General features: G+C 45.1%; 1 protein-coding gene across 6 annotated transcripts in view; it reads left to right on the top strand.

Moving 5' to 3' along the window:
- The window catches only part of LOC136841016 (lysophosphatidylserine lipase ABHD12-like), a 640,887-nt gene that overhangs the window by 74,324 nt on the left and 552,473 nt on the right, over positions 1 to 14,090 (top strand). The window lies entirely within an intron of this gene.

The following is a 14,090-nucleotide window of genomic DNA, read 5'->3' on the forward strand; positions in this document are numbered from 1 at the left end:
CGTCGGAAGACGCTGTTACTAGAAGGGGCTGGCGTCATTCATCCGTGTCGAGACCCCTCAAAAGGAAACTTTCTTCTGTGGAGCGGCGTCGGGATTTGACGCTTCCTACTCCGGGATGTAGTCATTGGAGCAGTCCAGAGCGTTCCCCTCTTAGCTCGGACGACAGCCTCGTGAAAAGCAGACGTGTGTTGTCGCACGGGCGCCGTCTGCTTCGCTGAAGACGAAATGAGATCGAAGCGTCCCCGAACGTCATTTCCAACATCTCATCGATGAAAATGAATTAGTAGCTGATATTGCGGCTCCCCTGTCGATCCCCAGCAGCAGGTAGCTCCGCAAATCAGTCTAATTCAGGACATGCAACGGAAACTCTCTTCCTGATGCAAGTCTTGCAGCCTGCAGAAAAGACGGATGCAGACTTTGTCCACCTATGGCTGTCACGTCGCCCTGAGGAAACTTTTTGACCGATGTCGCACAGGCGCCAGTTCTCAAGTGACTTCAAGGGTGCGGCGGGACAGCGAACGTGGGAAGAATGTTTCGCCTATTCAAGAGGCCTCAATCATTGTACGTCAGCCTGAGGAAGCTTTTGACAGATGTCGCACAGGCAGCCAGTTCTCAAGCGACCTTAAGGTTGGGCGGGACAACGATCGTCAGAAGTCTGGACGCCAGGACGCCCGAGTTGCTCAAGAGGATGGATGCCAGGACGCCAGGCGTTAAGAGCTTGGACGCCAGGACGCCAGGTGTCAAGAATCTGGACGGCAAGACGCCAGGCGTCAAGAAGTTGGACGACAAGACTCCAGGCGTCAAGAATGTGGACGCCAAGACGCCAGGCGTCATGAGGCTGGACGCCATACTTTATTACTGCAAGAAGATGGACGCCAAGACACCAGACGTCAAGAGACTGGACACCAGGACGCCGAGGCGTCAAGATGATATTTTGAAAGACATCGCTACTTTGGTTTTTGGTCAATCAGAAGAAGAGATTGATGATATCCCTCAGTCTCCTGTGGATCATATCGAAGAAGTTTCAGAAGAAGACGATAGTAAAGGCCATCAACTTTCATCAGACTTCAAAAAACTTATGAAACTTTTTGCGGAAGTTTTCCCTGAAAACTTTATTCCGACGGCTCCTCGTTCCCCACCTTCAGAATTTACTCTTGGGAAGGCGTCTAAGGGGTCAGCTTTTATGAAGATGGTTTTGTCCCGCTCGTCCAAGAGAGCTCTTAAAATGATGAATGAATGGATGCTTTCAAAGAAGGAACAAGGAAAGACGGCCTTTGCTTTTCCTCCAGCCAAACTAGCTTCAAGATCTAGCGTTTGGTATCAAACTGGAGAATCGTTCGGCCTTGGAATACCTGCCTCTTCCCAGGGAGACTTCTCGAATCTTGTTGACTCTTCTCGCCGAGTGGCCATGGGGAGAACGAAGTTTTGTTGGTCAACATCAGAGTTGGACCACCTCCTCAAAGGAATTTTTAGGCCTTTGAGGTCTTTAACTTTCTGGACTGGACCCTGGGAGCGTTAGGAAGAAAGATGGAATTATTCAACACGACCGACAAAGATCTGATGTCGTGTATGGATAAAGAATCAGGGACGGTGCCAATTTGTTTTCTCAGCAGGAATTCTAAAGAAAGGGCCCATCTTTGCCCTTTCGTGCTAATGGATAAAAAATCGGAACTCAGAGACCCTTAGTGCCAGACCACTGAGCTGATTAACAGCTCTCCTAGGGCTGGCCTGAAGGATTAGACTTATTTTACATGGCTAGAACCATTTGGTTACTCAGCAGGAATCTTGAGAAGAAAAGGGCCCATCTTTGCTCTTTCACTAGAAATAAATTCCTCTAACTCTTCATCAGCAGTCCAGCCCATCAAATGACAGTCTGAAGCTCTAATTTATGTCCCTTTTTCCTCTCACCTCTTCCCTCAAGACTTGGTAAAAGAGGTCTCTACATCCTTGGCTCAGAAAACCACACAAGACCTGATATCGAAGACAGCAAGGAAAGTCCTACCAACGACTTTCATCACTAAAAAGAGTAAGGCTGAGGCTTCTGTATTTCAGGGATCTCAGCCCTTTCGTGGTCGGCCCTCAGGTAGAGGTTCCTCGAGGGCGGGTAGAAGAACTTCAACAAGAAGTGGCTCTAGACAGGGAAGAAGCAGGACCTGACTATCTTCCCCTTCAGGCAGCGGTAGGTGCCAGGCTGTTCAACTTCCGGCAGGTGTGGAAGAAAAGGGGAGCGGATCTTTGGTCCATTCAACTACTCAAGGATGGATACAAAATCCCTTTCCTAAGAAAGCCCCCGTTGGCAGAAAAACCAATAGATCTGTAGCCCAGATACAGAGACGAATCCAAGGCACAGGCAATTCAACAGCAAGTATCCTTATTATTGCAGAAGAACGCAATAGAGAAAATACGAAATCTGGATTCACCAGGATTTTACAGCTGCCTTTTCCTGATTCCCAAGAGCTCGGGGCGGTGGAGACTAGCACTGGACGTGAGTGCCCTCAACGTCTTTGTACAAAAGACGAAGTTCACCATGGAGACAACAAAATCAGTGTTAGCAGCAGTCAGACAACACGACTGGATGGTTTCCTTGGATCTTCAGGATGCATATATCCACATTCCTATCCACCGGGCTCCAAGAAATACCTGAGATTCATCTTCAAGGAAGAGGTATTCCAGTTTCGGGCTCTTTGCTTGGCCTAAGCACTGCCCCAAATATTCACCAGACTGATGTCAAATGTAGCGGGAATGCTGCACACGAAAGGCATCAGGGCCTCTCTGTATCTGGACGACTGGCTCCTCAGAGCTCCTTCCTTCAATCGCTGTCTGGAGGATCTTCAAACGACAATCTGTTTATCAGAGGAACTGGGACTTCTGGTAAACAGACAGAAGTCGCATCTAACCCCATCCCAAGAGATCCTGTATCTTGGGATGAGGATTCAGTCTCGGGATTTTCGGGCTTTTCTGTCACCATCAAGGATGGAACAGGCCTTGGTAAAACTAAAGGACTTTCTGGGGAAACAGACGTGCTCAGCGAGGGAATGGATGAGCCTGCTAGGGACCCTTTCCTCGCTAGAACAGTTTGTTTCCTTAGGAAGACTAAACCTTCGCCCACTCCAATTCCACCTCAATCGGTATTGGAGCAGAGAAAAGGGGTTAGAGATAGAGTGTATCCCCATTTCAGAGGCGATGAAACAATGCCTTCAGTGGTGGAACGACCCAGTCAAGCTTCAGGAGGGCCTTTCATTAAAACAGAGGAACCCAGACCTAGTGTTGTTCTCCGGCAGCGTTGGACTCGGGGGTGGGGAGCAACATTGGGAAAGTTGGAAGTATTGGGATCCTGGACCAGAGAGCAAGAGAAGCTCCACATAAATCAAAAGGAGCTGACTGCAATATTTTTAGCCCTCAAAGAGTTACAGCACTCAGTGCAAGACAAAGTCGTGCAGGTCAACTCCGACAACACGACGGCGTTGGCCTACATCAACAAACAAGGCGGAACCCACTCCAGGTCGTTGTATGCGAAACGTCGAGGCAACTCCTTCTCTGGGCCAAAGAGAAGAATGTGACTTTATTGACACGTTTCATTCAAGGGGAAAGGAATGTGAGAGCAGACAGTCTGAGCAGGAAAGGTCAAGTCCTGGCAACAGAATGGACTCTTCATCAAGACGTCTGCAGAGATTTGTGGTGGATTTGGGGATGTCCATGCATAGACCTCTTCGCCACGGCTCAAACGAAGAGGATGGAGACGTACTGCTCTCCCGTACCAGATCCCGAGGCAATGTACATAGATGCGTTCCTTTTAAATTGGTCCAACCTGGACGTTTACGCTTTTCCCCGTTCAAGATCATAAACAAAGTCATTCAGAAGTTCGTGTCCCACGAGAGCACCAGGATGACTCTAGTGGTCCCCTTTTGGCCGACAAGAGAATGGTTCACAGAGGTGCGGGAATGGATGGTGGACACACCAAGAAGTCTGCCTCTAAGACCAGATCTACTCAAACAACCCCACTTGGAAAGGTGTCATCAAAACCTCCAAGGTCTACAGCTGACTGCCTTTAGACTATCGAAAAACTTGCAAGAGCTAGAGGCTTTTCGAAGGAGGCAGCTAGAGCGATCGCAAGAGCAAGGAGGTCATCTACCATCAAGGTGTACCAATCCAAGTGGGATATTTTTAGAGGTTGGTGTAAGGACAACTCCGTTTCCTCTTCCAGTACCTCTGTGACCCAGATAGCAGATTTTCTTCTTTACCTTAAGAGGAGACGTAACTTTTCAGCCTCGACTATTAAGGGATACAGGAGCATGTTGGCAGCTGTCTTCAGACACAGAAACTTGGATTTGTCTGCCAATAAGGATCTCCAAGATCTTCTCAGATCATTCGAGACTACTAAGGAGAAAAGTCAGAACTCACCAGCGTGGAACCTAGACGTGGTCCTAAGGTTTCTCATGTCCGATAGGTTCGAACCTTTGCAAGAGATTTCATTTAAAGATCTCACAATGAAGACTCTATTTTTGGTTTGCTTGGTGACAGCTAAAAGAGTCAGTGAAGTACATGCCTTCAATAAAACCATGTTTTAGGAACGGCAAAGCCATCTGCTCTCTACAACTGGGGTTTTTAGCTAAGAATGAACGTCCTTCACAACCCTGGCCCAAGGCTTTTGAGATTACGAATCTGACAGAGATCGCAGGTGAGGAGTTAGAGAGAGTCCTGTGTCCGGTAAGAGCTCTGAGAGCGTACCTGCAAAGGACGAAGAGTTTACTGAGGCAAGTCAGAGGCGCTTTGGTGTTCAGTTAAGAAGCCCTCTCTACCAATGTCAAAGAATGCGTTATCCTTTTCATAAGACAGTTGATAAGGGAAGCGCATTCAGAATGTAGTGAAGCGGACCTTAAGCTCCTAAAGGTTAAAACCCATGAGGCCAGGGCGGTTGCAACCTCTGTAGCCTTTAGACAGAATAGGTCCTCCACAAAGTATCATGGACTCTACCTTCTGGAGAAGTAAGTCAGTGTTTGCCTCACACTACTTGAAAGCAAGTACAAACGCTTTATGACGACTGCTATACACTGGGACCTTTTATAGCAGCTAACTCAGTAGTGGGAGAAGGGACTACCACTGCAATCCCATAAAACAATACCCGTGATTCTTGCCTTGGAATAGTTGTAATGTTATGGTTGTTTGTGGAGATTGGACGCAGTCTTCCGCAATCATTGATTTTAGTCAGGTAATCAGTTTGTTCCTTGGTGGCACCCGGAACAAGGGTATTATAGGTTGTCTGTCACATAGAGGTTGGTACACCGGTTGGCAGCTCCTAGAGGTCTTCAGCCCCCTGAGTGGATCGCTGGATCTCTTAGGGAAAGCAGACATAATGAGGGGGAGTTCATTGAAGTCAGCTTCCTTAAACCAGGTAAGAACCTTAAGTTGGTTTATTAACCCTTAAGCAAAATTCTAACGATGTTGGCTGTCTCTGACCCTCCACCAAAGGTGTCAATCAGCTATATATATAACTACCAGGTAAGTCAGATGTTTAAAAATGATATTTTCATAATAAAATAAATTTTTGAACATGCTTACCTGGTAGTTATATATGATTAAATTCCCACCCTCCTCCCCTCTAGAGACTAGGGGCATGGAAGATCTGAGGAACAGTTGGAATGGTTCAAGGTACCTGGGTAGAGGGCGCAATAGTGGTACACCTGACTACCCATCGGCGATTGCCGCGAGTTTTGAAATTCTGCCACGTATCAGGGACTTAAGCTATATATATAACTACCAGGTAAGTATGTTCAAAAATTTATTTTATTATGAAAATATCATTTTGTGGCCAAAATTTCCCATCAAAGATTAAAGTACTTGGTCAAAATAGGGAAGTATGCCCACATTACCAAAACCACTGCAATGTGAAAAATGTTGTAAATTTGGACATACATTCAAGAAATGCTAAAATAATGAAATATGTGAAGTGTGTGGTTCAGAAGAACAGCACAGACTGGAATTGCCCAAATATTAAATGTGCTAATTGTGGACCAGCTCATCATGCAAACTCAAAAGAGTGCCCATTCTATATGTACAACACAGAATTAAAACTGCTGATGAGCTAAACTGGAATGGCAGTAAAAGACGATAAGCTTGAGTTAAAAGTTAGAGGGATATTTGACCCAAGCAGAAATCCATCATATAAAAATGTATTAAAAAGTAAGGTTCCCCAAATATCTGATGCTCGTTTAGAGAACAAAAATCTAACACCTGAAATTGCAATGCAAAACAATTATGCTGTTTTATATACGTAACTTACCAAATAATTACATAGCTATTGTTTCTACTTTACGTGGCAGCTCAAAATTTAAAGTTCACGGTAGCGCTCTTTTGTTTTGGGTGTACTGTAGTTATACTGCCCCGTCCACTTTCGGGAAAGTGAGCTCAGTTCGTTTCTGTCCGTCAGTGACTGAACTCTTGGTCATTGGCAGCTCTGATTTTGTTAATTTTCACCGGATGGTTGGTGTTGTCCTTCATTTGGTGAAGTACTTTGTCCTTTTAGGTAGCTCAGTCCTGTTAATTAGCTTAGCAAATTCAGACTTCTCTTTTTGTGACTTCTTGATTTTGACATATTAATCATATCAGATTCTAGCCTTTCTAGTATAAGTTATTGTAGTAAGGGGCTGTAAGAATAGGTTGACTTCAGCCAAGTATGACAATCATACTGTTTGTAGTTCATGCAGGGAGCAAGTATGCTCTCCCTAACTTTGCTGTGACGAGTGCAAAGACTGGGATAAGGGAAAGTGGAAGACTCTTAATGCATACTTAGACAAATTGCAGCATGGCAGACTTAGGAAAGCTACTGCTAGGGCTGAAGCGAAGGCTTCCGCTAGTCAGGCTTTGTCTCCGGGGGTTGATGTGACTCATTTACCTATTCCTGCAACACCTGGGACTGCTTTTTCCCCTATCTCAAGTCCTCTGACTTTCCTTACAACTCCAATCCCTGGCTCTGATTCCTCTGATCCCAACGCCATTACCAGCTGTGCGTGTCCTCATGGACAAATTCAACAGTGTGAGTGCAGTGTCAGGTGCAGTGTCAGTGGAGGGGGCTGCTACTCATCCCACCGATGCTCCTAGACCAAGGTCCCTAATAAACTCCCCTTGCTCACCTGGGAGGAAGCAAACTGGCAGTCCAAGGGAGGCCGGTGGGGTTTGCCTCATCTGAGCCTGTTGTCCTTCCGTCCCAGGACTTGGAGGATCACCGTTGGAAAGGTATCTGAATGGACATACATGTTTTGTCTTCTAGTGACACGGACCCTGGCGCTCATAAGTGCAGTCAGCAATTTGCCAACGTTTCAAGACCGTTGAAAAGGCCTGGCACCCTGATGGATAGGGCTCGTAGTCTTCTGCCCTCCTGTAGTTTTTGGGAGTCTCCTCAAGCTTCTCGCTCCCTTTCGATGGACATCAAGCGCCACAAAGTGTGTCCGAGTGACATTTGTTGGAGCGTCCGCTGTCCGCGCTTCCAACAAGTGGACGTCCAGTGTCCATGTGTTCCGAGAGTGGTCGTGTTTTGTCAGAAAATTCTTCTCTTGGACATCAAGCATCCAAGTGCCCATCTTATGGATGCCCAGTTCCCGAGCGTCCTCCCTTTGGGCACATAGTTTCCGAATTGCAGGCTTCAGAGCTTTCCACCAGATCAGTGAGCGGACATTCATATTTTAACACTGAATTTTACTAGTATGTGGTCATTCACCTATTCATTATCAATCATATCATTAATTTATATATTTCACCTTCATTACGCCACTGAATAATCTTGATGGGTTCCAGTGCTTGACCTTCAAGACCTAAATTTCATAATCAATCAATCAATCCAGGGACCGAGCATCCAGTGTTAGTTGACTCCAATGTTGATGTTTGTCTGCCTTCCAGCATTCGTCCGGTGTCACAGGTGGGACTTGCTGTTTCCCCTCATGTCTTGTGCTTATCCTCTTGCAGTTCAGGATCCTTCCCTAGTCCCTATTCAATGACGGTTAGATCACATCTCGAACCCATTGCAGAACCCATCTACAGCGACTCAAGCTCCTTCGGATCCTGATTTCCCCAATTTCCTCCTGAGGAGGAACCTGTGGGGGATGACGTTCTTACATCAAACTGCGCGGCTCTGTTGCTGTTCTTCCTGGTGTGCTACCCGGACTTCTTTTCTCCAGCCGCCCCTTCTTCTCTGGGTTTGGCATTTATGATGTGACAACCGATAGGGGTGGCTAAGTTGCCGCATATGTCTCTGTTCTCCTCCTTCAGGAAAGCGTTTGCATGTATCAACATATGGTTGTCAGAAGAGAGACGTAGGTAAAGTGGTGTTCTGTTTGCCTACTTCTTGTCTGATATGACAGAAGTATCTGTCCTATTCTGCTGGGAAAGTTCCATCCTTGGGAGTTTCTGCCTCCTCTCAAGGGGACTTCTCCAGTCTCATTGACGCTACTTGTCTGTCAGCCATCTCGTCCACCAGGATTTTGTTTACCTCATCGGATCTGGACCATTTGCTGAAAGATATTTTTAAGGTCTTTGAGGTTCTGAGTTTCCTCGATTGGACCGTGGGTGCTCTAGCAAAGAAGAGGACTGTGCATCACTTCAAGGGAATTTTGCCTCGGACTGGTTGGGAGTTCTGGCCTGCGCAGATTGTGCAGTGAGGAACGGTGCCCATGAACTAGCCACCACTTTCACAACTGGTGTACTGAAGAAACGAGACTTTTGGTGCTCTTTCACCTCCAAGGGGGGTCACTCCTCGGCTTTCTTCCCTTCTGTTCACTCCCTTGGACAGCAACAGCTTATTTACTCAAGAGGCTTTAGAACAGGTGGCAGGAGCGTTGCAGAAGAAATCCACCCAAGATCTACTCTCTCAGTCCACCAAGAGGACTAGGATTTTGACACATCCTTCTTCCACTGCAGTCTTCGACCAGGACTACTACTCCGTCCACTCAGCAACCCTTTCAAGTGAGTAGAGGTCATGTCTAGTCCCGTCCGAGGGTCAATTTGCATCCAGTGCAACCCAACAAAGACTTCTTCATTTTTGGAACAGATGGGAGTCGAGAAAAGTAGATCCTTGGGTGCTCCAAGTATTAAAAGAGGGCTACGTTATCCTCTTCAGGGAGAAACCTCCCTTAGTAACTTCTCCCGTCAAATTGACAGCCTACTCTGTAGGCTCAAAGAGAGGTTTTCACCCCTGTCTCGAGAAGTTTTGGCTCTGCTCGAGAAACAGGCAGTGGAGGAAGTCGAAGACACGAGCACAGAGGGATTTTATAATTGCCTCTTTGTAGTCCCCAAGTCATCGGGGGGATGGAGACCTGTCCTGGATGTCAGTGCTCTGAACTTCTTTGTCCAAACTACAGAAGTTCAAGCTGGAAATTAATCAATCGGCCCTGTCAGGCATCCATCAGGGGGATTGGATGGTGACGATAGATATGGAGGACGCTTATTTCCATGTTCCAGTTCACCAGGATTCCAGGAAGTATCTGAGATTCGTGCTCCAGGACAGGGTCTTCCAGTTTCGGGCCCTGTGCTTTGGCCTCTCCACGACCCCTCAAGTTTTCACCCGAGTTCTCTCTCCATTAGCGAAGTGGCTACACCGAATAGGAATCAACGTGCCCTTATACCTGGACGATTGGCTCCTTCGCTTCCCATCGGAAGCCCAATGCACGGAGGACCTTCAGAAGACCCTTCAACTTGCGCAAGACCTACAATTGCTGTTAAACTTCAAGAAATCACAGTTAGTCCCCACACAGTCTATTCTTTATTTCGGGGTAGTGATAGATTCTCTGAATTTTTGGGCTTTTCCATCCCAACAAAGGATTTGCAACTTCATTTCGAAAGTTCGAAAATTCATTTCTCTTTCATCCTGCTTGGCCAGTGCTTGGATGAGCCTTGTGGGAACTCTGTCGTCAGTCGAGCAGTTTGTACCTCTGGGCAGGCTACACATCAGACTGCTTCAGTTCTATCTTAAAGCCAACTCGCAGAGAAAGATGTTTCCAGATTTGTTCGTCTTCGAAATCGCCCCCGAAATCAAGGAGGACCTTCGGTGGTGGCTGGCAGAGGACAGATTTGCGACAGGGATGTCACTGTCTCCTGTGAACCCCAACCTAATGTTGTACTCCGACGCATCGGATCTGGGTTGGGAAGGCCTTCTCAACGGCTTGGAAGTATCAGGTTTATGGTCCCTGGCCGAAAGAGATTTGCACATAAATGTGAAAGAATTGAGGGCAGTACACCTGGCTCTTCAATTCTTGGTGGCAGAGACCTTTGGAAAGACAGTTGCGGTACATTCAGACAACACGACTGCACTGGCGTACATAAAGAAACAAGGAGGAACCCACTCTTTTTCGCTGTGCGAAGCAGCCAAAGACTTTCTTCTATGGGCACAGAACAACAGGACCACTGTTCTGACCCGCTTCGTCCAGGGCAAAATAAATGTTCTTCCGGATGAACTGAGTCGCGGCAAACAGGTTCTACCGATGGAGTGGACACTCAATCCAAAGGTGTGCACTGACCTGTGGAAACCATGGGGAAAGCCATCGGTAGACCTGTTTGCAACGTCAAGAAACCATCGTCTCCCTCTGTACTGTACCCCGACTCAGATCCACAGGTGTGCGTGATGGATGCCATGTTGCCAGATTGGTCGGGTCTCAACGTCTTCACCTTTCCTCCCTTCAACATGGTAAGAGAAGTGTTGAAGTTCAACACCCACAGCAACATCTCAGTGACCCTAGTGGCTCCCTTTTGGCCACACAAGGAGTGGTTCCCAGACCTCCTGAGCCTACTAGTAGACTATCCAAGGCTTCTACCTCAGAAGAGAAATCTCAGACAGCCCCATTGTCTTTGTTTTCATCGAGGCTTATCCACTCTCAGACTGTCAGGGAGCTTGTCGGAGCGAAAGGGTTTTCAAGGAAGGCTGCAAGAGCTATTGCAAGATGTAGGCAACAATCTTCTGCTGCAGTCTACCAGTCAAAGTGGACAGCCTTTCAGAGCTGGTGTCGAGACAGATTGCAGATTTTTTGCTTTTCCTCAGATCCTCGAAAGGTTTAGCCACGTCAGCCATCAAGGGATGCAGAGCTATGTTGAATTCTGTCTTCAAACACGGAGGAATAGACTTTTCATCAAACCAGGACTTAAGTGATTTAATAAAGTCCCTAATACTAGTAAGCAAGAGAGAAGCCCGGATCTTGCATGGAATTTGGATATTGTCCTCAAATGGCTCTCGGGCCCACCTTTTGAGCCTCTAGAATCCTTCTCTATTAGAGATCTGACAGGAAAGACGTTTTTATCTAATGGCTTTACCAACGGCGAAGTGGTTTAGCGAGCTACATGCCTTTGAGAAAAGAGTAGGGTTCTCGCAAGGTGACGCTATCTTCTCCTTGACTTTAGGTTTTATGGTGAAGAATGAAGACCCCTCTAGTCCCTGACCATGCCCCTTTCCAGTCAAGAGTCTAGATAAAATTCTAGGTCAAGCATATCAGAAAAGACTCCTCTACCCAGTTTGTTCTCTTTGTGAGTATTTACGAAGAACCAAAAAGTTAGAGGCCCTTCTCCGAATCTCTGGTGTTCAGTTAAAAACCCCAGTCAACCATTATCTAAGAATGCCTTAATATTCTTTTTAAGAACTGTGATTTCTGAATCACTTAGATCCAGGAGGATGTCTTTCCCTTATACAAGGTCAAAGCACAGGAAATTAGAGCAATAGCGACTTCCTTGGCCTTCAAGCGCAATCTATCGCTGTCTTCCCTCCTGCAATCCACGTATTGGAGGTGCAAATCAGTTTTTGCAATGTTCTACCTGCATGATGTGGAAACAATTTATGAAAGTTGCAGTACTCTAGGCCTGTTTTTCGCAGCTGGCGTGGTGTTGGGTAAAGAGGGATAGGAGGATTTTCTTGATTTTTCCTCTATCCACTCTCTTGAATGAGGATTGGTGTTTTTTTGGGAAGCCTGATTGGTACTGTGTCGCTAGTGCCATAAGTTGGTTTGATTTTTAACAAGTTTGTGGTGTAGGTTTTAATTTTCTGATCATATTTTCTACTGCACCCAGGGCAAGGGCACACACATTTCGATGAGTCTTTTTTGGATTGTTAGCTTTGGCAGCCTGCAGGTAACTCCTTTGTTGCAAAGCACCCACTGAAGTAGAGGCGACTCTTGGCTCTACCACCACACCACTACAGGTCGAGAGGAGCTCCGACCAGAGGCAGTACAGTACCCACCTGCCATAGCTCCCTCACTAGGTAAGGTTACAACAAGCATTTCACGATGCTAGCTGAATTTTCTTTTTCAAATTCATCTCCATCTCTGAGTGTTTTTGAGCAGTTTTGTCCATGTATCCCACCTCCTGTCAATGTGGGATTCAGCTGTGTAATTATTTGATAATTTATGTATATAAAAATGACATTTTTATAATAAAATAAGGTTGTATATATACTTAAGCAAATAATTACGTGATCAGAGCCCTCCCTCCTCCCCTCTCATGGACATGAGCATAAACGAACTGAGCTCTTTAGCTGTGTTGTACCTATCCTTCACCGAAAGTGAGTGGGGCAGTGTAACTACACCCAAAACAAAAGAGCTCTACCGTGAATTTTAAATTCTGAGCTGCTGTGTAAAGTAGAAAAATAGCTATGTAATTATTTGGTAAGTATATATAAAACTTTATTTTATTATAAAAATGTCATTTCTATCATCCTTAGATGATCACGACGACAGTACTTCATGTATAGAGACAGTACCCTCAAATGCAGACATTACTGACGATTCATTACCAGATCTGAGAGTAGGTGAAATAAGACGAGACCCTGGGATTGGGACCCCTCTGAAATAAAAAAAAACCCAACACCAAAGATGATACCCACCCTCCAAAAGAGGATACTGATATAGAAGCTGAAACATCTATCATCTCACAGTCAAATGAGTGCTCTAAAAATGAAAACCTTTCCATTGATCATAAAACTCCCTCACCCATAATAGGACTAACAGGAAAGTCCTCAACTCATCCTCAGCTCCAGCCACCTAAACACACTCTTGGCCATTAAGCTGCCTCTGTTGAGATGGACTCTTCTTCAATTTTTGGTGAAACAGGCAAGGCATACACAATCAAAATAAAAATATCTTATTCACTCATGATGAATCAATTGGACGTAATGCATGTTTCATTGATCAGTTAAATACAAGAAAACCACCATCTAAAAGCAGCCTCACTAATATGGTTAATAATTTTATCAAATTTAAAACTTAAAATCCAACAGGGAGATCTAGAAAAACACTCGGAAGACTGCATGTGTGTAGTTCATCGAATTAAAACACTTTCATCGACTGCTCATGGCATAGGATATCTATTGGAAAAAATAAAACAAAACGAAAGACCCAAGGAGCAGTTATCAAGAGGCTTAACATAAAGTCATATACTAAAAAACCTGCAACTCTACATGGGTCTACAATCACAAAAGTATACAGAAATAATGTTCTGCTTGACAGAGGCCTTCCTCCACAATAACGTTCAACTTGTATGTTATTCAGTGGAACACAAATGGTTTAAAAACACGATTACGAATAAGAGGAATTCAAAGATTATTAAAACAAAATATGAACCAATAGCAATATGCTTGCAACATACAAATGAAAACGGTCTCGAAAATAGGCAATTATACATTAGCATCACATTCAGTTCCTGATATGAGTACATTAGGAGCAGCAATATACATCAATAACCGAATTACTTACGACAATATATTGACTAATAGTTCTGAATTCCAACTATCTGGAATTAAACTACATCTTAACTAATTTTAATTTGTGTAATGTTTACAACCAATCTTCATGTAATTTTGATTTACAAAATCTACCTCAGATGTCACCTAATGTACATGATGATTTCTTATTGGTTGAAGATTTTAATGCCCACAACCCATTATGGGATTCTTTTTGCAATGAAGCAGATTCATATGGTGACAAAATTGAAAATATGATTAATAATCATAATCTTTGCATATTAAATGATGGAGATGTTAGCACTTACTTTTCAAAATCCCATGGATGCTTCTCATCCATAGACTTAAGTATTTGCTCATCTAACATAATTGACAGATTTAATTG

Source organism: Macrobrachium rosenbergii, chromosome 8 (assembly GCF_040412425.1).
Source record: "Macrobrachium rosenbergii isolate ZJJX-2024 chromosome 8, ASM4041242v1, whole genome shotgun sequence".
NCBI lineage: Eukaryota > Metazoa > Arthropoda > Malacostraca > Decapoda > Palaemonidae > Macrobrachium > Macrobrachium rosenbergii.